The sequence below is a fragment of the Carassius carassius genome, chromosome 19 (genome assembly GCF_963082965.1).
Source record: "Carassius carassius chromosome 19, fCarCar2.1, whole genome shotgun sequence".
In the NCBI taxonomy this organism is placed as follows: domain Eukaryota; kingdom Metazoa; phylum Chordata; class Actinopteri; order Cypriniformes; family Cyprinidae; genus Carassius; species Carassius carassius.
Genome location: NC_081773.1, coordinates 29,633,469 through 29,658,504, shown reverse-complemented (window position 1 = coordinate 29,658,504; position 25,036 = coordinate 29,633,469). Strand labels below are relative to the sequence as shown.

General features: G+C 35.7%; 1 protein-coding gene across 1 annotated transcript in view; it reads right to left on the bottom strand.

Annotated features, from left to right (window-relative positions):
• Positions 1 to 21,976, bottom strand: part of LOC132095537 (fidgetin) — a 62,953-nt gene extending 40,977 nt beyond the window's left edge. The window contains exon 1 of the mRNA XM_059500637.1: positions 21,813 to 21,976. The gene's annotated coding sequence lies outside the window, so the exon portion shown is untranslated. The remainder of the gene's footprint in view (positions 1 to 21,812) is intronic.
• Between the last annotated feature and the right edge of the window lie 3,060 nt (positions 21,977 to 25,036).

Below are 25,036 nucleotides of genomic sequence, written 5' to 3'. Positions count from 1 at the left end.
AAATTAATAAAATATATTGTACTTGTTTTTTGTTTAAATTAATTTATACATTAAATAATTAAAAAGGGAAGAAAAAATTAAATACACATCTAAATTAAATGATTGAACAAAAAAAAAATCATAAAAGGAGTAATGTGGGAAAATATGATTCAAAGACCGGGCAAAAATAGGGATGAATTCCAAAAAAATCTGTCAATGATTTGGGGGGGGGGGGGGTGTTCGAGTTTACGGTTTCAATTTTTACTGTTTACTGTAACTGTTTAGTTAATTTTAGCTATTAAGTTTTTTTTTTACTATTAAAAAAAAAAAGAAAAGAAAACAACCTCCAGTACACTTCTGTATAGGGCTGGGCAATATGTGCAAAAATTAATATCTCTGTATTTTTTAGCTGATTTGCGATATACTGTAGCCTATATATCTTGGTATTTTGTATTTGGATTAAACAAATAAAGTGAATGTAAGCATGTAGGCATATATTATGTGCAAAAAGGGTTAAAGTCACATTACATTTTAACATTGCAATCTAAAAAAAAAATATTAAAGCATAAGTTAAAGTTACTAAACTAAAAATGAAAATAATAAAAATCACAGACTAATTAAGTAAAAAGGCTATTTTGATTAACTCATTACACTTGTGCTATCATACAAATAGACTTACTTGTAGGTTTAAAATTCTACATGTCACATTTATTGTCCAGCTACAAGTATTTCATCAAAATGTATACTTTAGTCAGAGTTATTGCGCTCCTATTTCATTGAGCACTGTGCGCATGCGCGCGGCGGCGCTCTTTCTAAATGAAGTCTGTGGAGTTTAGCTGAGAATCGCTAAAGCTGAAACTCATGCACTTCTGACAGCAAAATGGAAATTTTCTATTGGATTTTTACATTTACAGAATATACCTGTGCAATGTAAGTCAAGCATTAAGGAAAACAGCACATCTCAAACACATTAAACAGCACGTCTCTGTCAGCCTCACACGCAGCCTTTCTCTGTCAGAACTTCTAACGGGGCGAGCGCGAGCCGCTTTGAACTGAAACTATAAACTATAGGCTACTAGGTGAGAAATAAAACGCAGAAATTATTTAAATGCAAAACAAACAAAAAACGCTATGATTGGTTGAACTTTTCACCTTTATCTGTTGCTTGTTTTGAATACTGCGCGTGGACAGAGGTGTCACTAGAGTTTTGCGTAGTTTAGAGTTACAAATCGTACCAGCGTACTTTGAGGTCAAAATGCGTAGCCGGTACACAAAATGCATACAGGTTGGCAGGTCTGCGTAGAATGCGTTCATGTCAAGTAAAGTTTTTGGGAAAAGCGCGTGGAATTGCGGTGAGCGTTTGTAATTTTGCACATAGAGAGCGCTCTTCAGAGCGAAGATACATCGTTATCGGGAAACTCAACCCAGATCAGATTTTAGCATTCATTAAAGTGAATCGGTTCAAATGAGTCATTAGTTCGCAAATCGGACATGTCATTAGTGGACAGATATGCTCATATGCTCCGCCCATAGCCTATAACGTTACTCCCAAATATATTTTTAGGTCGCACAGATTAAATTTCAGGAGCATATGCGACAAAAATGTTGCCAATTTCGAGCCTTGTAGAAGCTGCTAAACTAGAAGTAAGCAATAACCAACATGGCGTTACTTTGCTAAATTAGCCCAGAATCATTTAACATTAATGTTATGGAAGCATGACAAAAGTGATCAATAGATTGGTTAAATTTTACTAGATCTGCATATAAAAATGAAAGACAATATATTGGATTTGCTTACATGAATCACCCGTGTTCACGGTCTTCGTCAGTCAACTGAAGCTGTTCACGTGATTAGATGGTTGGGTGAGCGCGCATTCAGAACGGTGCGCGTACACTTTGAACTACAATCCTGACAAATTATTGGACTACTTGCGGAGTGACATGACGACATGAATCAGAGGCACAAAAAACGTTGACAGCGGTGAGTGGTCATTATGTTTACCAATACCCGAACCCACCCCCCAACCCCCAAACTTTTTTTTTTTTTGCATGATTTACGAGAACATCATTTTCAGGTCGGAAAAGCCAGATTTCTGTATTTTTCCAGGAGAATGACACCCTTGAATACAGAATTATTATACTGAAAAAACATTCAAATTACTTAAGCAAAATGAGTAAAGTAGAAATGTATAAGAAAATACAAACAAAAAGGTTTAAAATTTAAAATTATATAATGTTAATAGTTTATAATTTCAATAAAAATGGAAAAAAGTTAAAAAAGGGAAAACACTGGAATAAATTTATAGCACTGACTTTTTTTTTCCCCTTTTGTATAATGCCTGCTAATCTGTTGTTTATCATTTTATTATATACCTTATTACACTTATTTTTGGCTGTATTTTACTTTGTCGAGTTAATCTGTAAAAATTTAAAAGTGTTTATAATCATTTATAAACAATGCATTAGACCAATAACACACACACACACACATTTATATATTTATACACACACACACACGCTAATATAACATGGCCTCTTCATCTAGAATTGTATGACTTTTTTCTTCATTGTGTTTACTGGATTTTTCAATATTGCAAGATGAGTTCAAAACTTGTCCTTGAACAGCGTTCAACATTTTCTTTTCCACAGCAACTCTCTGCAGTAAAACAGCCCGCTTGTTATTAATCTGTTGTTGCTGTGCCAGCTTCAGACACCCCAGCCTGAGAAAGTGCCGTTTGGTGAGGAGACGTGAAAATGCTTTATAAACAACTCTGTGAAAGACGAACGATTTATCTCAAAACTACTTCCAGCATGTGGGCGCTGATCTAAAATATGGCTACACCGTCTTTGGCTGCGAGTTGTTAAAGTAACAAAATGCTACAGGTCAATAAGCTACTACAAAACAAATGTTAAACGTGAAGGAAAACTCCCGGTTTCTTTCCAAGCGGCATCTTTAATCAGCGGTTGAGTGGTAGCTGCAGTCGAGAGCTGGTTGACAGCACAGCCTCTTTTCTCCGTTTCGTGCCCATCACGAGCAAATCTGACTGTGAGTTTCCTTAATGACTGTTAAAATAGGAAATTGAAGCATTTAAAATGATAAGAGTAGTGTAATATCACAACACAGCTGGCTCTTTCAGACACCTCTTTGCACGAGTACAATACTATCGTCTCAAGAGTCTCTTTCTCCATCTGTGAAAGGCATGAAATTACGACATCTGAGTGCATTCCCGGCTTTCCTAAATGCTCAGGTTAAAGACTCGAACTCAAGATTACGGCTGGAATGCGCCATAGCATGATGTTGCAGGTTGGATTTCCATAGAGACGGGGTTGCAGCGAGGCTGCGGTGTGTAACACTGACCTGCGTGACCTCTGACCTAGTAAAGCTGCCCAAGGCTCCTGCTCGGCAAATCCTCATTCGTTTGCAATTACCGGCCGTGCCCTTTCCTGACGGGTGCACTACCTAAACCTTCATCAGCGGGAACAGGGATGGGAAGCGTAAGGAATTTAACGATTCCAGTTGCTTTTAATGATTCCATTAATGACAGCAATGCCCCCAAAAAGGACAACTAAAATCTTGGCTCTATTTATTTATTTATTTGCATACTATTTAAACCTGACACTGTGGTGCTGCAATCATTGTTTAATCTTGTACAATAATTTACTGTTGATGTTGCAAATATTTGCTATTTGGGAGTTTTTTTATTAATTTATTTATTGGAAATAAAGTTTATTGAACCTTTAGAAAGGATTTTTTTGATAATCGGTTATTCGAACGATTAATTGAATAATCGTTGATTATTTCACTGATTAGATGATCAGTAGACAATGGCTATTCATCTTTTGCAATTAGTTAAAATCTTGAATTAGCCATATTCTAACAAATACATAACGGTAATCACTTCAGTTTCTGAAAGCCATATGTAATTACAATTAATTTATGCAAATATATATACTTGGCACACAATATAGATGACCGACAAGTAACTGAATGACACATCATTCTGCCTTACATCTCCTTCTTCAAGTCATATGGATAAGGAATAAAAAAAAGGTAAGTGATAAGACGCTTTATTTTTGGATAAACTATTTTAATTCACAAAATAATCTCCCTTAAAATACCTTATAGGGTTATGATTATCAAAACAGTCCTTAGCAACGATGTAAACCAGATCGTGAGTCATTCTGAGAGTTTGAGAGTAATTCATGTGCAAATTGACAACACTGCTTGCACTGTATATTACAGCATGCAACCAGTGAAAATAATGCAATAGAATGATTTTCTATTGACCAACTTTGTATTCTTTAGTTTGTTTGCTCTCTCTCATCACATTCACAGCTCAGCTAAAACACTGTGGAAGAACGCCAATGTTCAAGAAGTGTTAAGGAAATCGAATGTCATGAAAAAATCCTTCGTTTCCAACAATTTAAAGCAAAAAATGGACAGCTTCTCAATTCCCAACTCTAGCTTTAGCAACACTTAGCTCTAAAGAAACCCTTTAAATAAACACAATTTCTTTTATTAGGGTGTCATGCTGTACACAAACATATGAAGCTCTGTTGTTTTGTTTTATTCATCTTTGTCTGAGCTGTGGAGGAGAGATGAAAGGAAAAGCAGTTTCTCTCTCTCTCTCTCTCTCTCTTTCTCTCTCTCTCTGTGTGTGACTGGTCTCTGCAGTCTGCATGTCTCCAGTCATCTGTCACTGGTTTACATACATACAGTGACACCTCTAGTCTCCATGGGAAGGCAGTGTCACCGCACGCCCAGCTAAAGGCTGACTGGGTGGGTACGGCTCTCCTCCAGGTACCCCTCGGGAGAGACATTAGGCCTTGGTGACAGCATGACAGGCCAGCACACACACAGATTTGTTCTCAGTTTCTCTCCCTCCACAACACACACACACACACACACACACACAAAGTGAGCGATGCTCAGGCCTCCTACACAACCCCACGGTTGCATAAAGCATAGTTTTTGCATAAAGCGCTGACTTGGCTCCACATAAATTTCGCCAAATGCAGAATTTTTTGGAATGAATAATGGAAACAAAGAGTCGAAAGGCTTTGGGGAGCATTAAAATGTGGAAGAAATTTCGTCAGGGTATGAAAAATAAAAAATAAAAAAAAATAAAAAAAAACAATGCCTGTACGAGCCAGACAGACTGGAACAAAACGGTAAAAAACAAAAAAAATACACTTGAACAAATGCTAAATAGAACTCGAAGCAGTTCTCTAGATATTGCTGTGAAATGTAACTTATACAAAGAAATAAATATTGCATCGTTAACAAATAAAAAAAGATGTAATGCTTCTTCTCTTAAGCTCAAAGCTAAATAGAGCTTGTACTTTAGTGGATGTGACCACAAGGGACAGATGAAAATTCGAATATTCGACATAAATCAACAGGAGTACAGTTTGTGTTTTTATATATACACATATACACACACACACACATACATATATATATATATATATATATATATATATATATATATATATATATATATATATATATATATATATATATATATATATATATATATCAGTTTACATTAAACCATGACACAAACTGTACTCTGAGATATGAAAATTTCATTATAGATTTTCATTTAATTGAACATTCAATTAATTGATTAATGATTAATCATCGCAAATACAGAAAGACACATTTCTGACTGCAATGTATCAATTTTACAGAAAAATAAACTTCCTAAACACCTATAAATGTGGTTTCCTCCATTTATAAATGGTAATACAAAAGTATTTCAATAGATTATGTTTTGGTATTATTATACAGCAGGTATAGAAAATACAGATGGAAAGAACAATTCCAGCGAGTCTTTTGAATTCAAATTATAAAATGGTTACTGTGTGACCTGTGCAATATTATTTTACTCTAAAGTACTTATACTCTACTTTTGCTTGTATCTAAAGTTAACATTAATGCATGCATGAAACACATTTTTAACAAATTAACAAATGATAATAGGGAGTTTATCACAAGTTTTTGTTCAAGTAGATCAACATTAACATTAATCAGGGTGAATCTAGTGCACTGTTTGTGGAATGCTATTCACTGAAAATCGATAAGACAAATCAATGAAATTACAGCAAATCTTATTTTTATTTCATTGCAAAATAAATTTACCAGCTCTTTTTATACAGGTTACTTTCAACTTTATTTGCATTCATAAAATATACTTGTAATAGATACTAGAATCTCAACTGCATTTATATCATCTCAAAATGTAACTATCATCACCCAGCTCTGATCCAATAAATGTGGCTATAAGGCATGAAGATATTAAAAACTTTAAAAACATTTAAAGTCAAAAATAACTTTTAAAAGCAAGTCCAAGACCCTGCGTTTCATTCAAAATCTGGTTTTGAATATACAGCTGGTTTTAACTACAAAGCAAAACAAATGTTTTAATTGTTCTTATTTAATTGACAAAAGCATTGCAACAGAAAGCTTTTTGGTTCATAAGAGTCATTTGTTCATGAATCAGACTACTCAGCTCGTGCTTTATGTTTGTTTTTACAAGCAGCCAGTAAAGACAACCCAAAATTAAGACAAATACTAAAAACATACACTTTATGCATAATTTTCACTAGACCTCAATTTGTGAAAGATGTTTTAAGAAAAACATTTCACTATTATTACTACTTCTACTCAATTTCATAATCGACCATTACTTCCATTTCTGAGTACTCGAGTGCTTGTACAAGCCTAGTGACCAGCGCTCGAACCACTGCTATTTCCTCAGTGAAGAGCAGCACCGCTGTCTATGGTCGCACACGAGAGTGTTACACAGCACATTAGCAGCTATTCTGGACGGTGAAAAGTCAACATTCTTCCCTGAGGTGATTTCACGATAATGAACACAAAAGAGGTGCCAGCCCTCATAAAGCTCAAGGATGATGCTGAACTCTATATGAGCTCTTTCTCTTTTAAATTAACACAATTCCATGTGGACATTTAAAGGGATCGTCAAATAGGCCAGATCCTAAACATGCTTTACATAGCAACCCGTCACTTAAAGGGAACAGCTCACCTAGATTTGGCATCTTAAAATATCATAAAATATCTGAATAATTAATACATATTTTTCTAATGCAGTGATTATGACTTAAATGGCTTTGCAGAGATTAAAAAGTTAATTTCTCACATTTCAGCATCTCAAATTAACAAGATCAGTTAGATCTGGCAGATAATGTACGCAAAAAATTTAAATAAAAAATAAAAGTGTTAATAGCATCCAAAATAAAAAGGTTTTGTTTACATTTTTAAGAGTGTGTATATTATATATAAATATATAAATGTATATACTGACAAATATACACACATATATATATATATATATACACATACAAACATACATATATATACATATATATACATATACATATATATATGTGTGCTGAGTTATATAATATTTAACTTTTACCAATCTTATCGTTTAAATGTTGATGAACAATTTTACGTTAAATGTAATTAATGTATAATTCTCAGATCTTAAAATTCACTATAAACTCTTAAAACAACAGATTAGCACAATGTCACCAAATGTATTTAAGGAAAAAGCTAAATATATACATAATATACAATAGTACTGGAATGTTAACAACAATATTTTCTATGGCACATAAAATTCCCCATGTCTAATTTGACTTCTTTATGTCCTAAAGCATTATCGACGCGGGAAGTTTCATGCGAATAATTTTAAAAACAATGGGGGAAAAAACAACATAGATTTACAATATTGGACATCATTTTGGTCATCGATCAAAATAATACGTGTAGAACAATCAAAATATGTAGATCAGTCAATCCGTAGCAGAAATCAAATTTCTAATAAGTAGACAAAGAGCATATAACAAGACAAATCAGTAAAACAGAGAACCAAACTTAAGATGAATGTCTCAAAAAAAAAAACTCACAGTGGAAGCCGTGAACGTCAGCTTTTCACAAACAAATGCCATAGAGATGATCTGCAAAACTCTCTGTGGAAATGTGGCGCTTCATATGGGAATCTCATTAAGAGAAACCTTCAGGCTCATTCCAAACCAAATTGGTTCTACTTAGGAGTGAGGAAACAGGGTCATCCTTAACGCCTGCTGAACGGGGTGAAAAAGGAAGGGTGGGGTGCAGAAGATGGGGGGGGGGGGTTGTTCAGACATCCTATAAAATAAAACCGAGTCTAAGCCCAAGGGAATGATCATTATAATCCACTCCTACTAGGCCTCTAAACACTAAACGTTCCACATATTAATCAACTAAAGCACAAAAGGGAAGTCTTTTGTTTAGTAGCAATTACACCACTGAAAATACAATTAAAAACAACTACAGTTTGATCTTGTTCTGCTTATAACATGCTTGATTTGGTCTTCAAGCTCATGTTAAGAGTGCTCACTTAAAAACTTGGATGTGTAAGCGGTGGACAGCTTAACGTTTGTGTCTTACCTCAGTATTAACATATGCATTAGCATACAATACAATTTCTACAATTAAATTCATGAAATTTACATCTAGTCCATAATTATGTATGTTGAAGGGCATGAATGAAGGGCATTTCACACAATCCATGCCACCAGCAGGTTCAGTGATGTCCTTTTATGCTAATTTGCAGGGTTAATAAATTATGGGCGTTTCAGCAGATGTGCCGTTATTTTGCAGTTAATGTATACGTAATATCACAAAATGATTGAAATAATCGATAAACATCAATCCTTTGGGAAAGGTGAGAATGATAGCAATATATATATTCAATTACACATGCTTACATTTACACATTTGGCAAAGGCTTTTATTGATAGCATTCAAGTTATACATTTACATTTTCAGTTCGAATTATGCCATGCCTCCATTTTCCTAAAGTATTGATGCTTTGATGATTAAATATATATATATATATATTTCATGTTTAAAAAGTTAAGGCTATACAGTATAAAAGAATATAAAAGGAACTACAGCATAAGTGATATACGTGGGATACAACGAGTGGCTTTTCCTTAAAACTCAAAATCAAATGCTGTGCTCAATCCATTTAGCTTTTATAATCCCACATATTTCAGAGTGAAAACAGGATATTTAATTAGACAATGAAGCGATGAGTCTGATTTTGTCAAATGGATTGGATCGCAATAAATGGTAGTCAAGTATTTAGATAAGAGTTGTTGAAAAAATTGACAGGATAAAATGTCTGAAATGTGAACAGAGGTTTTGCAATACCTTTTCACAGTATATATTTAAACATTTTGTTTAGCTGCTTATGGATCAACAATGCTACTTGCTAAATTTATAAATAATTACATTTACCAATTTCAAATTTAAAGCAAGTACTACCCAGTTCATACTTCATACAGTTTTTTACCTTTTGGTTTTCATCTCTCGTTAAAGGATCAGTTGAAAATTAAGCTGCGTTTTACTCACCCCCAAGGCATACTAGGTCTATATGACTTTCATCTTTCAGATGAATCCAGTCGGAGTTATATAAAAAATTGTCTTTGATCTTTCAAGCTCCATCATTGCAGTAAGCGGGTGTTGCATTGCTTCAGTCCAAAGGAAGTGAAATAAAAAGTGCCCTTCCATATTATTATTATTTATTTTTTTTGTCTCTCATGTTTTAAAAAAAAAAAACTCCATATACTTGATTCGTCTGTAATAAGCAAGTCATATACACCTAGGATGCCTCGGGGGTGAGTAAAAAGCAGCCTAATTTTAATTTTTTGGTGAACTAACTGTTTAATGTTGATGGAACCAAACCAAAAGAATTCTTGGCAAATTATACAAAACACTCATAGCAAATAAATAGTCTGACTATCAATGTTATTTTGTGGATTCACATGTTTTTAAGTGAAAGAAAAATATAAAATATTAAAATATTATTAGCAAAAAATGAGTATCAGGCAGTTTGAAAAGAGGGGTTGAAAAAGTATCAAAGATGTGTGACGTCAGCTGATAAAAAGTAATTTCAAAAGCACCAACTGAGAACTGATAAAATAGAAGAAAACAGGACATTCACTTGATGTTACTAGAATTTGATTTCTATTCATTGTAAATTTGCTGGATTGCAAAAAGGGCTTGATATGTACCAGAATAGTATCAGTTATTTGTAAAAGAAGGATTGAAAACATGCACATTTTGGGACGGCTGCCAAAAATTTCAGAAGCACCAATATATAACTGATAAAATATAACAATATTATTTAGAAAAATGTGAGCCAATAAATCATGCAGGCATGTCCACTAAGAAAGTAAATAGGTCAATTTAGATCTCTCATTGACTTTAACAAGAAAATGCACACAGGTTTTGGAGCCAAAAATCAACAAATGGCGAGGCTGTCAGCCCTTCAGGGCACTAAATGCAGAGTAATGCCTATGAGAGAGATGTAGGCCGTGAAAGGCTAGGGTGAGTAGGGGTCAGCGGTGAGCTGGTGAGCGCGACAGCTGAAAAGCGCAGCTCTGCACACTGCTGGGATGAGCTAATTACATTAGCACCCATCATTAGCACAGCCAGCCTGCCACCTCAGCAGCCCGGCTGAAGATGACCGGCCACACATTCTGGTGGCTTGACTACCTCAAACCCACTCCTAATGGAGATCTCGGACATGATGGCATTCTCCAGGCATCTGTCCAGTCCGTTTAAGCGATTCGAGATTATGCCATAGAAATAAACAGCTCATTAAATCAGTTTGCAGGGAATTGTTTTGTGAATGGCTGCTAGCGATCCTAACCTATAAACACACAACTTAGTCACACTTAGGTTTGGGGACTTAATTCCCACTATTAACTAAGCCTTTTGCCTTAAACTCCTAATTTGCTGTTTTTTTTTTTTGTTTTTTTTACAAAGGTAGTTGTGGGATTAGATATGAGATATGGGGTGGTTTAAGTGATCTAAAATATGGTAATGCAGAATTATGCATTAATATGTGCTTTTTAAATTCTAATAAGCAGTCAATATTGTAGTAATAAGCATGCTAGTAGTGTTCCTGTGGCCCAGTGGTGGAGCACTACGTTAGCAGCACAAAAGGTCATGGGTTCAATTCTCAGGGAACACACATACTGGTAAAAAAAAAAAAAAAAAATTAATAATAATGTATAGCCTGAATGCACTGTAAGTTGTTTTGGATAAAAGCATCTTGCTAAAGGCATAAATGTAAATGTAGTAAGAAACTAGTTAATAGTGAGAACTGGTCCCCAAATTAAAGTGTTACACACAAATTCAACAGAATCTTAGCCTTTTCATGAAAGATACCAAGATTATATTATTATATGTAGAATTGCAAATTCATTTCTATATATTCTTTACATAAAATGGCAGAAATGTGTCAGCCTATAGAGATATTGCAATTTATTTTATTCATTACTACCTATTATTTAGGGTTTCAATTACACAACGTGAAGAATTTATCTATAATTAAATTTATATGCAACCAAATTAACACAATGAACCAAATCAATATTTTTTTTTTTTTTACTTTTAGGTGTCAATTAACTAACAGGGTAAAATGTTTAACTAACAGATGTCAACATACATTCCCCAGCTGACTTAAAGTAAATTAATATAATTGTTTTGTACTATAGGTTGTCTAAAGAAATAATATTTAATAAAATAATGCCCCCTGTGCATATTTTAAACATGAAAATTGAATGTTTTGCATTAATTTCCAGAACAGATATATAAACATTGATTAAAGCCAAGTTTGACAGTTTTCTATTTATTTTGTTGAGTTCAAATGCTTTGTATTTCTCTTTTTATCACTCCATAAATCATACAATAGTGTCGACAGCTGAAAAAAAACAAAAAAACAGGCATAACATGTTAAATATATATCAGGTGAATAATACCTTAAAAACTCTCAGAAAAGAGATAAAAATAGAAAATAATACTAAAGCTTGTTTTATGCAAGTGCTGCGGAAATGTAGATTTCTGAATCAGTGCAGGAGAAGAAAAAAAAACTCAGCCTTTAAAGATATGCATTGCAGTTAAACTCTACAGACACAAATAGATCAAGCATAATAAAAATAACACTTAAATGTGCATCTTTTTTCACTTATCTGAAATAAGTCAAGTTATGGAAGCACTATAACCTAAAATCATAAACTTGACCAATGCATGAAACAAATGGCTTTACCTGTAATGTCCTGCATTAGATACACATTTGATACTTAAACAGACATTATATTTAACACACATATACATACATATATATATATACACATATACACATATATATATATATATATAAATAAAGGTACTTTAATTTGTAATACACTGGATTACCCTACAACAAGCATTCCAATACATATAATTTGTGTTGCATTTCTTGCAAAACCTATAACCCGGTCATAAAAAAAAAAAAAGACTGATAGCATCATATAAGAATCTGTCCAACCACCCACCCTAAATCTTAACCCCTAAAGCCAGCAAGCTTTGGTATGACTGCAATGCACAAACCAGTGTCCTTCCTAAGGCCTGACGCCTTAAACCTCCACAGCGCTTTTCCCATCTGCGTCCGCTCCTGCCAGCAGGCCCCACACAGTTCCTCGGCGCTACACTCAAGGTTCCTCCTATCAATCCTTGGCATCCCGCCAACCTGTCAGCCAGCCGCGCTCCGCCGAGGACGAATAGAGCGCCGGGAAGTTAGTACGATAGACGATAGCTCACGTCTCCCCATGATCATCAGCCTAATTAAGATCTGACTGCTTTTATGTGATCTTTAGTAGTACATCAAAATATCAATTTGAGACAATTAGCTGCTGAACGTGATAACTCAATTCATCATTCCTGAAGGATTTTTTTCATTCTTTCCTTCACAGACACAGAAAGAAAAAAAAACAGGAAACAGCCAAAATATTGGCTCTCACATTGAAGTCGCTGAATGTTTTCTGCCATGCATATCAATGGACATGTTCTTTTTTTTTTCCTAGATGCTAATTTCAAGACATTAATTACAATTTTATGTTCTCATTAGATGATATAATTGCCTCTCCAAGTCGAGCTTCAAATGACTGTGATCTCCTCTCGCCATGTTTTCCCCGGCTTAGGGTAATTCACATGAATTTAAATGTCATGAAACATCAAATAAATGAATTAGAGAAAGGGATTTTAGCGGCCTACAATAAAAGAAATTGATGCCTATGAGAATGAACCGGGGAGACTTTCCTGTCACGGCTGTAATAATAGGGACAAACCGCTTTTGTGCTTTACATCAGTTAAAACCCTCTGAAATTTTAGATCAAACTAATTCAAGGATATTACGTTAATTTATTTTTATTTTTATAAAAGACGGAAAAAACTTAATGCATTGTGTGTTGGCTAAATCCTTGGAGTGTGAGCATGCAGTCAACAGTGAACTTGTTGCATACACAGCATCTCACTGAGAAGCTACTCTTCTTTTTGCTTCAATTCAATGACAGTTTCTTTCTTAGTCACATTCATTACTCTAATGTTTCTTATCTTTATGCATTTTCATTTTACAGACACTTCAACAGGCATAAAAAACGCTCTCTGAACACACAACAGAACGTCTTGAAGTGGGACTGAAATTGCTTGTCTCATTTCTCAAGGTTGTTCAATGATAAAGGATATATTTCTCGGTTGGAAAAAAGGTGGACAATTCTTGTGTGCCACTGCTTTTCTAAGTCCGGGTGACATCAGATTTTCCATGACTTTGTGATTAACATTTATTCAAATTCACACTTATAGTGATCGCAGCAACAAAAATGCATCTAAGGACTTTGAATACCAAGTAAATAAAGTAGCTTTCTTTAAAACGGCCAAGCTTATCACCAAAACCACCAACCAGCCACCAATTCAGACCAAAACAAGACGTCGAAGCTACCTGCAACTCACAATACTTGCCATGCATCAAAAGTAGGCTGCGCTTCAAAACCAGACAGTCTCGCATCAAAGGTCGAAGCAGAAATAATTATTGTTGCATGTTAAATATTCAGAAAAGTGCCGATTGTCTTTCATGGTGAGGTGCAAGGTTCGCTCTCAGCACGTCTCCTTCAACTAAAGAAGAGAACGTGTCTTGTTCTGCAAAGCCCATTAAAAATCAAAAAGTTTAGTGTGTCTAATTAAAATGTAAACAGAGTAATGAAGACATCAGTGATTTAAGGCGATGTCTCTCTCCTTGCCACTGGGGGTATGATAATTACTCAAGCAAATGTGGGAACGCAGGAGAATCTGCGCGCTGCCTAGATTAACAGTTCTGCTGCTAAAACTGGTTTTTCCCACCAGGGGATTGACTGTTCGCAACCAATCCCCAGAAGGCAGTGCACTGCCACTTCGCTTTATGTATCCAGACAGCTTAAGTGACCAGGGACGGTGAAAACAAAAGCTCCGATTCACTGTTTGAAATGGCAGAAAAAAGAAAGGACGAAAGCGTCGCTTATGTTCTGTTCTAATAATTCTATTTGTTTGTTTGAAACGCTGGCGCTGCATTAACTTGTACGTGAAACACAAAAAGAGCTTTTGCTCTTTCCTCAGCTCTATAGTGGGTTTAACAAAATATAGAGAAGCCTGTTTGCAGGGATTCTCTGAAATCTACCTGAGCTATGGCTGAGTGGGTTAACAGCTGCAGTGATTTAATTATAGTTAATTGTTTGTCTGATTTAAATAACATTAGAGCTGAATTGTTTGATTCAGTTCAAACTGTTCAATTCAGTGAACTGATTCAAACTCTGATTCAACAATTTATAATCCTTGGTGTTCATTCAGTAAAAAACTGTAAAAAATAAAAAATAAAACAACAGAGAAGGTTTTAATGAACTCATTCAAAGTCTGACTAAACAATTCATTTGCAATGCTGTTTAATTCATTTTTCATGAATACTTTTTGAGAATGCCGTATTGTTCATTCAATAAAACGGTAAACTGGATTTTTAATGCATTTTACTTTTGAAAAATCTTAATTTCAGTTCAGTTCAAACTGTTTGAATGAATCAATTATGACTTTAATTCAACAATTTACTGGTGATGACGCTTAATGTTTATAGAAGTCTTGTGGCATATTTATTGCTTTAAAATGTAAAGTTATACTGGTGCACATAAATTAAAATAATTAACTATCATTCAGAAAAAATGGCGCAAAAGCTTTATTATCTAGATGTTTCTTGCATTTAACTTCTGACATCAAACTACAACTTAAATGACTGAAATGAAGACTAAATAAATAAATCTCTCATAATCCATTGCAGGGCAAATGCATAAATATTAAAATATCAAATTCCATCAAAAATGTAAGAAAATATTTTGAGATTTTTGTAACTATACAACAATCTAACCTGAACTCTACAAACAGAGAAATCATGCATTTCTCCTCCAAACCAATTCTGCTCGGAGCAAAAGCAATGATCTTCTATCATGATATAACTAAACACTTTGTTTGGTGTTGTTATCATCCATCCTTACAGAGTGAAACCTATTAAAACAGAGCTAACTGTCAACAGAATGTGATTTTGTTTTGGATGCGTGTGTGTGTGTCTGTGTGTGTGTGAGTGTGCTGTTGCTGATGTATCATAATGAATGGGAGTCCGCTGGCGTCCTCACTGCTGACTGTCAATCACGATTACACAGCGGCGCTCCATTGATCAGATCACATCGCCGGCTAAGTACAGATCAAACCATCCTGACAAATGTTAAAAACAGCAAATTTACATGGAGCCAGTCAGAGTGACCCCGACGAAAGAGGAAAGACATTGAGACAAACACCTTTCACTGTCTTTTCTTACACGATTATCGACTAAAAATAACCCACTGCACAGTAAATGAATCAAATCAGGCATTCTGCAAATCAATACGTGTGGCGCGTTTAAGTCCTCATTTGTAGATTCGCCTCATGGAGAAGCCGATAAACTCGTGAGAGATGAGGGCACTTCACCTCCATTCAGGTTTACGACGAACCGCCACATCTTTTACATCATCTGACAGTCTTTTTGTCCGGCATCTCAACATTTACCACCTTGAATTTTTTGCTTTGTGCTACAATGCACAAAAGAGAGAATCCCGGCCATGATCGACGCAAACATTATAAATCCATGAAGTAAATCGAGCTTCAATAATGAAGTAACATAAGCAAACAAAAGGAGAATGCAATTCAGTATGTTTAATGAATAATATATGGATGCATTCTTCTGGCACGATTCTTAAGGATAATTTCAGAGCCAACAGAAATCAGAGAAGGCCTACAGCACATGTGCATTTTAAAAAAACATGCATCCCGTATGCTGTCAGTCACCACCAGGGAGTTAGAGAGAGGCCGACAGACAGAAAGTGTCTAAATGAGCTGATGGAGAAGAGCGGGAGGGGGATGTCAAGGATTCACGGTCCTTCATCTTTGCAGTAGAGCAAACACATCTCTCAGTATAGCAACAGACAGCTGCAACCACTTCCAATGCACTCTAACTTAGATCAGTGAAAGAATTGTCAGCGCACAGCGAATCATACGAAGATAACACAGCCAGCTGCCACGAGAGAGACTCGGCGAGAGATAGATCCCTGCGTGGAAATGAAATTTGTTGCGTTTTGCATGCATCCATCTCCCTTGGGGTCCTCCTCTGCGCTCGGATGAAAAGCTTGCAAGACGACGCTTAACATATTTGCTTAAAGATGACAAGCCGCTACTGATTTCATTTGAGCCGGGCTTTTGTCTGAAACGGAGACAGGGGGTACTGAATAAGATTTGTTACACAGACTGACAAATGTATCCGTCTGTATGGATGAGTGTTTCATCAATTTGAAACGGCCCCCGAGATCCCCCAAGGTGCTCATCCGCCAGCGAGCAGAGTTAGTCTGAAGGTTTCTTTTAATTGTCACCATTAGATTGAGATAAAACCTGTCATTCTCATTTATACAAACAATCCCAGGAGGCCCGGGCCACTTACACGTCTAACGCACCGACGGCATCGGCTTCTGCCAACGCTGGGCTTGGACATCTCTGATAATGGGCAGTGTGATGCTACAGACTTTGCTCTACCGTAGTGTATATACAGTATGGACTATTCTATGTTATTTAGCCTACACAAAGAAAAACTGCAATGGACAATGGTTTGTGTACACTGTAAAAAAAGTGATTTTTCGAAGCCACAACAAGAAAAACAATTTCAGTTGTTTTAGTTCATAATTTCATGTTTAATTCAATGCTGAATGTTTCCATTTCCATAAATACACCATTTTTTCCCAATGTATGTTGTAATTGTAGCTCAGCCAATTTGAATTGAGTCTGAAATATATTTAGCACATAGTTTTAAATCTTTTGATTTTTAGTTAAAGTGTTACAAGCGTTTTTGCATCAATGCCAGTATTAACATTGTTTTTATATATTTTGTGTTCATGAATGCACTTCTAAACTAAAAAGTTTCATTCAATAGATTATCCAAACACATGCATAACCACAGGACTATTAAACGCATTTACTTTTTAGTAAAAATAACTATATTGTGATTTGTCTTATACAAACACATGAAGGGAAAAAAAACTCAATTAGTAAGGTACACTCGCACAATTAGCACACACACACACACACACACACACGTACACAAATATATATATATATATAGTATACTCCAAATCATGCTATGATGAGTAATAGCTCACAGTCCCAGTCTGATGCATTTGCTTCAAGAAGCTCAGCTTGTCAAATACAGATCAACAGAGCAACTCAATGTGAAAAGTGAATGGATGCAACTCACTCATCTGTTTATTATTATTATTATTATTATTATTATTATTATTATTATTCATTTTGCTAAACTAACCAGTTCAGCTTGATTCTGGCTCATTAAATAATATAGAGTAACTGACCTAGATAAATCAAGATCAAATGTTTTAGGTTATCGGTCAAATCCTTTTCACAGGGTACATGACTGATGGTCTATTTAAAAACTATAGTGCATTTCACACACACACCCTCCAAACGTTAATGGCCACAGACATGAATATGTAAAAGAGCCATTTGTAAACCAGCTGAACAGGAGGAAATTGAAATCTGCATATTGAAAAATATTATATTTACAACAGATATGACTGGTCATGTCAGATGTGAGAATTAAAATGTATCCTTGAAGAACAATGCTGCTGCCCATATTAAAACATCAAACCAACATGCAAGTCAACAACAACAAAAAATCTTGTTCCAACTGAATGCTGAAGTTTTTATGAATGTCTATTAAAGCTATTGTATATAACAAAACACTGAAAATGTAAAGTATCATGTACATATAAAAATTTAACAATAATAATATACAGAACAATTGGGAAAAGCATTGAACATGTTTTAGATGCATTTTCACCACATGCCACTTAACACTGCACAATAAACCACATTTTCTAATAGAAAAGCTGCCTAATTTGATAAATCTAGGCCTATCTATCTATCTATCTATCTATCTATCTATCATGTGTGTTTAGACAATGCAATGCTGAAAATATTTGCGTTTACTAGTGCAAATTTATTTTTTAAGTACAAAACCTCAAATAACGAGACTATTTAACAATGCATGTAAAATAATCACATAACTGAAAAAAACAAAACAAAACCAAAAACCTGGTTCATCATGCCTTTAGATGCATTTTCACTACATGACAATGTCCAAACTGCACAGTATGCAATTTTTTCCCTAATAGAAAAGCTGTCTAATTCTAAATGTGTTTATGCTGCATGCAACTCATTTGTGCAAAAATTGCCAAAAAATAATGTCAAAAACAAATTAACTGCACAGTGCATGAAGCTAAATACGAATAATTATTCATTCAAATGTTACAAGAATACAAACTAATGAACACTAAAGCCAACACTACAACTATATGATTGCATCTTGTCAAAATATTGTCCGAATGCAAACCTCAATCTAATTACAAGCATGCATCTGCTAATTGCAGCATCAGTCGTGCAAATCAGAGCATCTTCCATAGATCTGTGTATATAGCAATCCGCCTGTAGTCCTGTGCTAGAATGTCAACACCAGATACATCAAGCAAAGAGGGTGCTGAAAAGGGGAGGGGTCAGCATCTGTCATCACGCCCACCACAAAACTCAACATGAGGTTTCATGTCAACCCTGCGGACTCACACACGCAGCTACACATATACACTCACGCGGGCTCACGCAAAACTGACGTGCCGTGCAATCAGGAGTGTGTGAAGCTGTCATGTCATTTAACATGCTTATAAAGCCCAGTCTGGGGTTAAATCAGGACCGAGTTAACGATAACGGTGCTTTCACACGTCAACCGCTCGCTGCGCCCACAAGGAATCACTTCTGGCACATCACTTAGTCAAAACAGTATCATATTAAAAGTTTAAAGTAATACTTATTAATAACATTTACACCTCAAACTTGTATCTGCAAAGCTAATCAGGTCACCGATGCCTGTTGTGTTAATATACCTCTGCTAACTGTAGTACATTACACATCTAATGGCTTATTAAACCTCATCACAGGAACGAAAACACATGCTCAATGTCCACTTTGATTAAAACACATCACAAAAAACACTCTACAGTAATGAAATCACTCTTCGTGTAGTGCATTTTTCTATTGATAGAGTTTAAGAGGCTTGGGAAACACACTTCAGTCCTCGCCAGGCAATTTTGATTGTGTTTTTAAATAACAAAATGCAAATGCAAGGGGTTTTCAGAAAATAACTACTAATGTTAGAAATGAAAAACAGATGAGAGATTGTGCTTTTTGTTTAGTTTAGTGGGTTGAGAGTGAGAACCAAATGTTTGAATATGAAAATGTAATTCATTTCAAACAAATCAACATGCGATTGCCTTAAAAAAAAACAAGCACTGCAAGTTGGCGATGACAGTGGTGTAACCTTCAACAGATCAATTCCTGACCTCAACTTTCAAGTCTGACAACATCCACAGGACTAAGACTCAGCGCTAAAGAAGGAAAGAAAAATCCACAAGTATGCAGAAGACAGGACACGTTTAGAAAAATAGGAAAATGTGCATAATGCTGGACACACATCAAAAATTCATGCAAATGTGTGTTCAAGAACTACATAAATGTAGTAATAAACAACCCAACTGATGGATGAAGTCCAATATTAAAGCTGAAAAATGTATGCGGCCACATACAGTCATTCCTTCTGGTAACTTCTCTATGCCGGCTTAGCATTTGATACTAAAAAGTGAATATGGAAAGAGAGCAAACCTTACCTTTAAAATGAATTTAAACACAGTGTATTCAGATTGATTTAGTCTATTAAAATAAAATAATTGGCTCGAAAAAATAAAACAAGTCTTTGTATGAGTTGCTACATAAAATACATTTTTAAGCAGCTTTGAGAAATATTTTGGGTGTATTGCAAAAACAGGTTTTGAATAATGTGAATGTAAATCCAGACTTGTATGTAAACACAATTATGCAAATACCAACAACAATTTAATAAACTGCTAATAAGCTCAAACCTAAAATATGTTTTTATTGAAGTATAATCACGCTTAGATACAAATTCGAGACAAAACAACTATAGCCTAGAAAAATTAATAAATAAAATAAGGCGCTATATGCAAATACAGATTAATTTTGGTCAGAAAAAGAGCTCGGATAGGACATAAGAGGATATAGTCAAATATTATAGTAAACATCCATGATTTAAAGATGTATTAAAATAAATATTTAAATATTTAATTGAAAAATAAGTTCACTTCGAGTCGCTAGTCATCATTTTGACAGTAAGGTAACATTTGTGTCAACTTAGTTCTGACTGAGGTAAACACAACGCGCGCGACACTTACAATTACCGTGTCAAAATATGCCAATTTACGTAACACATCAGTTAAACAAAGATATATACATTAGGAGTGCTTTATGCGACTGAAATTGCATACTAATTCATTATTAAAATACAATCTAACAACAGGTTACGTCAATATTATGTCTCTGTTCAAAGTCTAATACGCATCGCGTGATTAAAACAAGGCACATCATGCACGTACAAGCATACTTTGGAAGAGTGTATGCCAAATATAAAGAATAAATCAACGTACCATGTACACTGGAGCTAGTGATCATCTTCTCAAAGGCGATAACAGGAGCAAAGAAAACGTGAATTCCAATGGTTGCTTACAGCCACTTTTTCCTCTCAGCTATCGAATTACTCTGTGAAAACCAGGGGCCTTTTCGTCAGGTATTCATTTAACCTACATGCATATAATTAAGAAGGCAAAACCAACAAAAGCTCTTGGACAACATGTGAGAGGAGGAGAGAGAGAGAGGGGGGAGAGAGAGGGAGCGATAGGAAGGGAAGAAAACACATGACCACGACAGCGAGCTCATGTCAGTTTTTCTCTCAGGCTGAGGCAAAACCTCCCTGGGTTTAAAAAGAAACGAAATTTTCCTTATGGACACATGCATCGCATATCTGTTTACTTTAAAAACACATCTCCTCTGCTTAAAAGTCAGGTATTTAAAAATGCATGACACGCGAAATAGAAAGGGCTGAAAAAAAAACTTTTTGACGATAATCGTGTATAATAGCCTATGCGCTTTTTGTGCAGCAGAAAGTTACTTTGTAAGAATTTCAACCCCACCCACTCCGACTTTTCAATGCAAAATGTAATACTGACATAATCATATTCAACTATTACGGACCAACTTCATCTGCGCGAGCTTTAACATCCCGCTGCACGCGCGATCACATCCCGCATTAAAACCCCCTCTGTGCATTTAGATACAGACAGCACGAGCGCTTCAGTTCAGCCCGGTGATGCATGGACTGGACATGCGTTGCGATAAAGGCAGGCAGGCAGGCGCTCCTCTCCTGTAGTCCAGTTAAATTCCTAACCTCGGTGGAAATAGCAGGGTTAACTCTTACCTGTTAGTATGACAGGATAACCTCTCGGGTTAGAGCGGCATCGATCCGACGGGCTCGCTGATGAATGCTTGTGCGGGTTAAGCGACTTGAAACCATTCCAAGTTAGTGTGGGGAAGACTGACCACTGCCTCTGCCATGTTGGAATTTCAAACCCCAAACAGCTGCTCTAGAGAAGCACGGCGTGCCGCAGATTGCGCGTGCGCGCTGCGCGAGAGCCAAATTCAAAGCAGCGCAGCGCGGACGCGCAGATTTGCCTAAACACTCTCGCTGTCTCGTCACACTGACAGGAATCATTCATTTATGGGATGTCTTTGTCTTATAAATGATTTCTAGATAACACACGAGGTAAAAATAAGTGGGTATGATATGTAATATTATTGATACGTAGGCTAGCCTACTATAAAAATACCCAACCTGAAATACCATATAAGAGCGAAAAAAGTCGTTCCGTGTGCATAGCGGCCGAATAGCGATAATTATATTTAACTAAATTTCAATAAAGTACAACAAACAGAACATAGTAAAAGTGCATTCAGAACTGCATTAATATAAATAAAAGAAGTGTGTGTGTGTGTGTGTGTGTGTGTGTCATAGATAGATAGATAGTATGGGATTTAATGAATTTGCTTAATAACGTTTTAATGAAAAAATGTTAAATTCTATTTAAATGAATTAAATTTCATTATTTGTACTTTTTATTTTTATATTATTAATATAATACTAATTATTACTATTATATTTAAATGTTTTATAAAAGTAAATATGTCACACACAACATGCAAGTTGTAAATATATTGCACATATTTATATTGCATAAAATAAAAAATAAAAAATTAGGAATTTATTAGTGCTGATACTAGGCTATTACTCATACCTCAAGTTATAGATTGTTCAAAACCACATAGTTACCCCCAAAACACATCTAGCACTGTGGCACTGACTCTTGCACAAGCAATCACGAATCAATTTTTCTTCAGAAAATGTAAAAATGCACTTAACTGGATGATTTCAGTATGAATTGTCCATTAGTGAAGTAAAAGCAATATAGCATGTTTTAATGCTTGAAGGCTACCATTCAAATCATGATTATGATATATAGATGGATTACACCGATAGATTATGGAATTGAATTATGAATGAACCATTAAAACTATAAATTAGATTGTGATCTTATTATAACTGGAATAACTTGTAGATAGTATACCTTTATGGTGTACAAGTCCTTTTGAAACCTGTCTGGGTTTAAAAAAAAATGAAGGGCAAATCTCGATGTGTCTTCTTAGCAGAATCACATCTGACTTTGACATCCTGTCGTATATCACACCATGACAAAACCACTCCACACCTCTTCCCTGTCGTGTCCCAGCGCTCTTTTGACAATCCGGAGGGACCTGGCTGAGGACCTGGAGTTTAGACACATGATGTGTACTGTGGAGCCCACAGTCCCAGCATGGCCTCTCAGATTGGTGTGCTGGGGCCTTGGGTTGATGCATCGATCTGGCCCTGAGCGTTCCCTGATGAGTTTGCAGGCCATTTCCAGTACAGCCCCGAAGCTTTGTAGGATTTCTGGCCGACGGCAGTCAGCGCCACTCCATTCAGCCTTTCTAACAAACGACCGCTCGCCGCACTCCAAGGTAATAATTACTATACTACTTCAGACTCTGATCGGTGTATACCAATTGAGTCTATTTTTCTTTTGTTGCATCTCAAATTTTGATTTGATTGAGTCCCACCACACCTTGCAGCCCTCATTATGTCTGAACAATATGTACGTGATGAGGGCAGAGGAAGCATGCAGTTTAGGAGGGGAAAAGAGCAACCGATTAAATGCTGCAGACGCAAAGTATAAACTGGACCAGACAAGAAAGAACAAAGAAAGAGAGAGAAATAAAATGGCTCTGTTTCAGTACCCAGTGAACTGCCTACATAGGCAGCTGCCTTCTAAGGCAACATTTTAACCGTAATAGAATCTCAAAAGTGACTGATTTAGAACAAGTTTCCCTGTTAGCATGTAAACTGACATTCATAATACTTATTGCAACTTGTAAGCACATGCATCTTTAAAGCACACATTGAGATTTGACTGTGTGTTACTTATTTCGAAGAACAAATATGTGCATCTTAAAAGGTAACTACAGACAATATTTTATTCAAACTGGTCAACAGAAATGACAAAGTTTTAATGAAAAGGTTTTTTTTTTGGACTGTTTTGAATGTGACTAAATCTAGTCCCGCCCTACATTTTTTTCTTCTTATTCCAAAAGCCATTTCACTTGGATATACGTCACAATATGGGGGGGTCACAAATTTGATCGCAATTTCAGGTAAACTACTCATGCCAACTTTAACATGTTGATACTTTAAGTCAACAGTGTTAATCTCTGATAAGCATAAAATGCATAATACACACAAAGATTTGTTTGATACTTTTTATGGTTTTATACTTTTTATTGTTTTTGTACTTTGATATTGAATGAAATACATGTATACTCATCCATATTTTTTATTTGGTGCATTGTATTTAGGGATTGCATTCCCCACAAAGGCTACATGCAATTCTACCTTAAAGTCTTCTAAGTGAAAATATATTTGTCAAATAAGTTTTTTATCATGCAAACTGATTTATATCAGTTTATATCAGAGATATATATCTTGAATACATTTATTTGCCCTTCCACAAGCAAGCACTAGAATAACACAATTTATATTTCAGTTTTTAGCTGAGATACACTGAGGTTTATTGCATTCTGTGTAGGCAGCTTGCTAGTGCTAATGTCTGAGTGAGAGACAGTAAGCTCTGTCAGTACTGTAGATGCAATCAGGACGGTTATTAATCTCCAGGTTGACAGCGTAAGGAACAGCTGAAGAAAAGCCGGCCATTAGTATTGGTATTTCTCTAACTGCGCGGCACACTGGCACGAAGCAGGAGTAATGCCGGAGAGCCTGGCTGTCTGCTGCCTTCCACCATCACTCTAAGGACGAGAGGTCAGAGAGAAAACAACCGCTGTGTAGACTCCAGCCGGAGCGGCCGCCATTGTCTCCCAGCCGCATATGAGAAAGTTCTCTCTGCGCCTTTTGTCCTTGTGTCAGCAGGCAGGACATTCTAAATTATTTTGCTCAGCTGCCTCCCTGAACTCTTGCTACGGCACGTCAACACACACATCATCCAGACACACACATACACACACATCGGAGACGTGAGTGTGTGCCTGCACTGTTTTAAC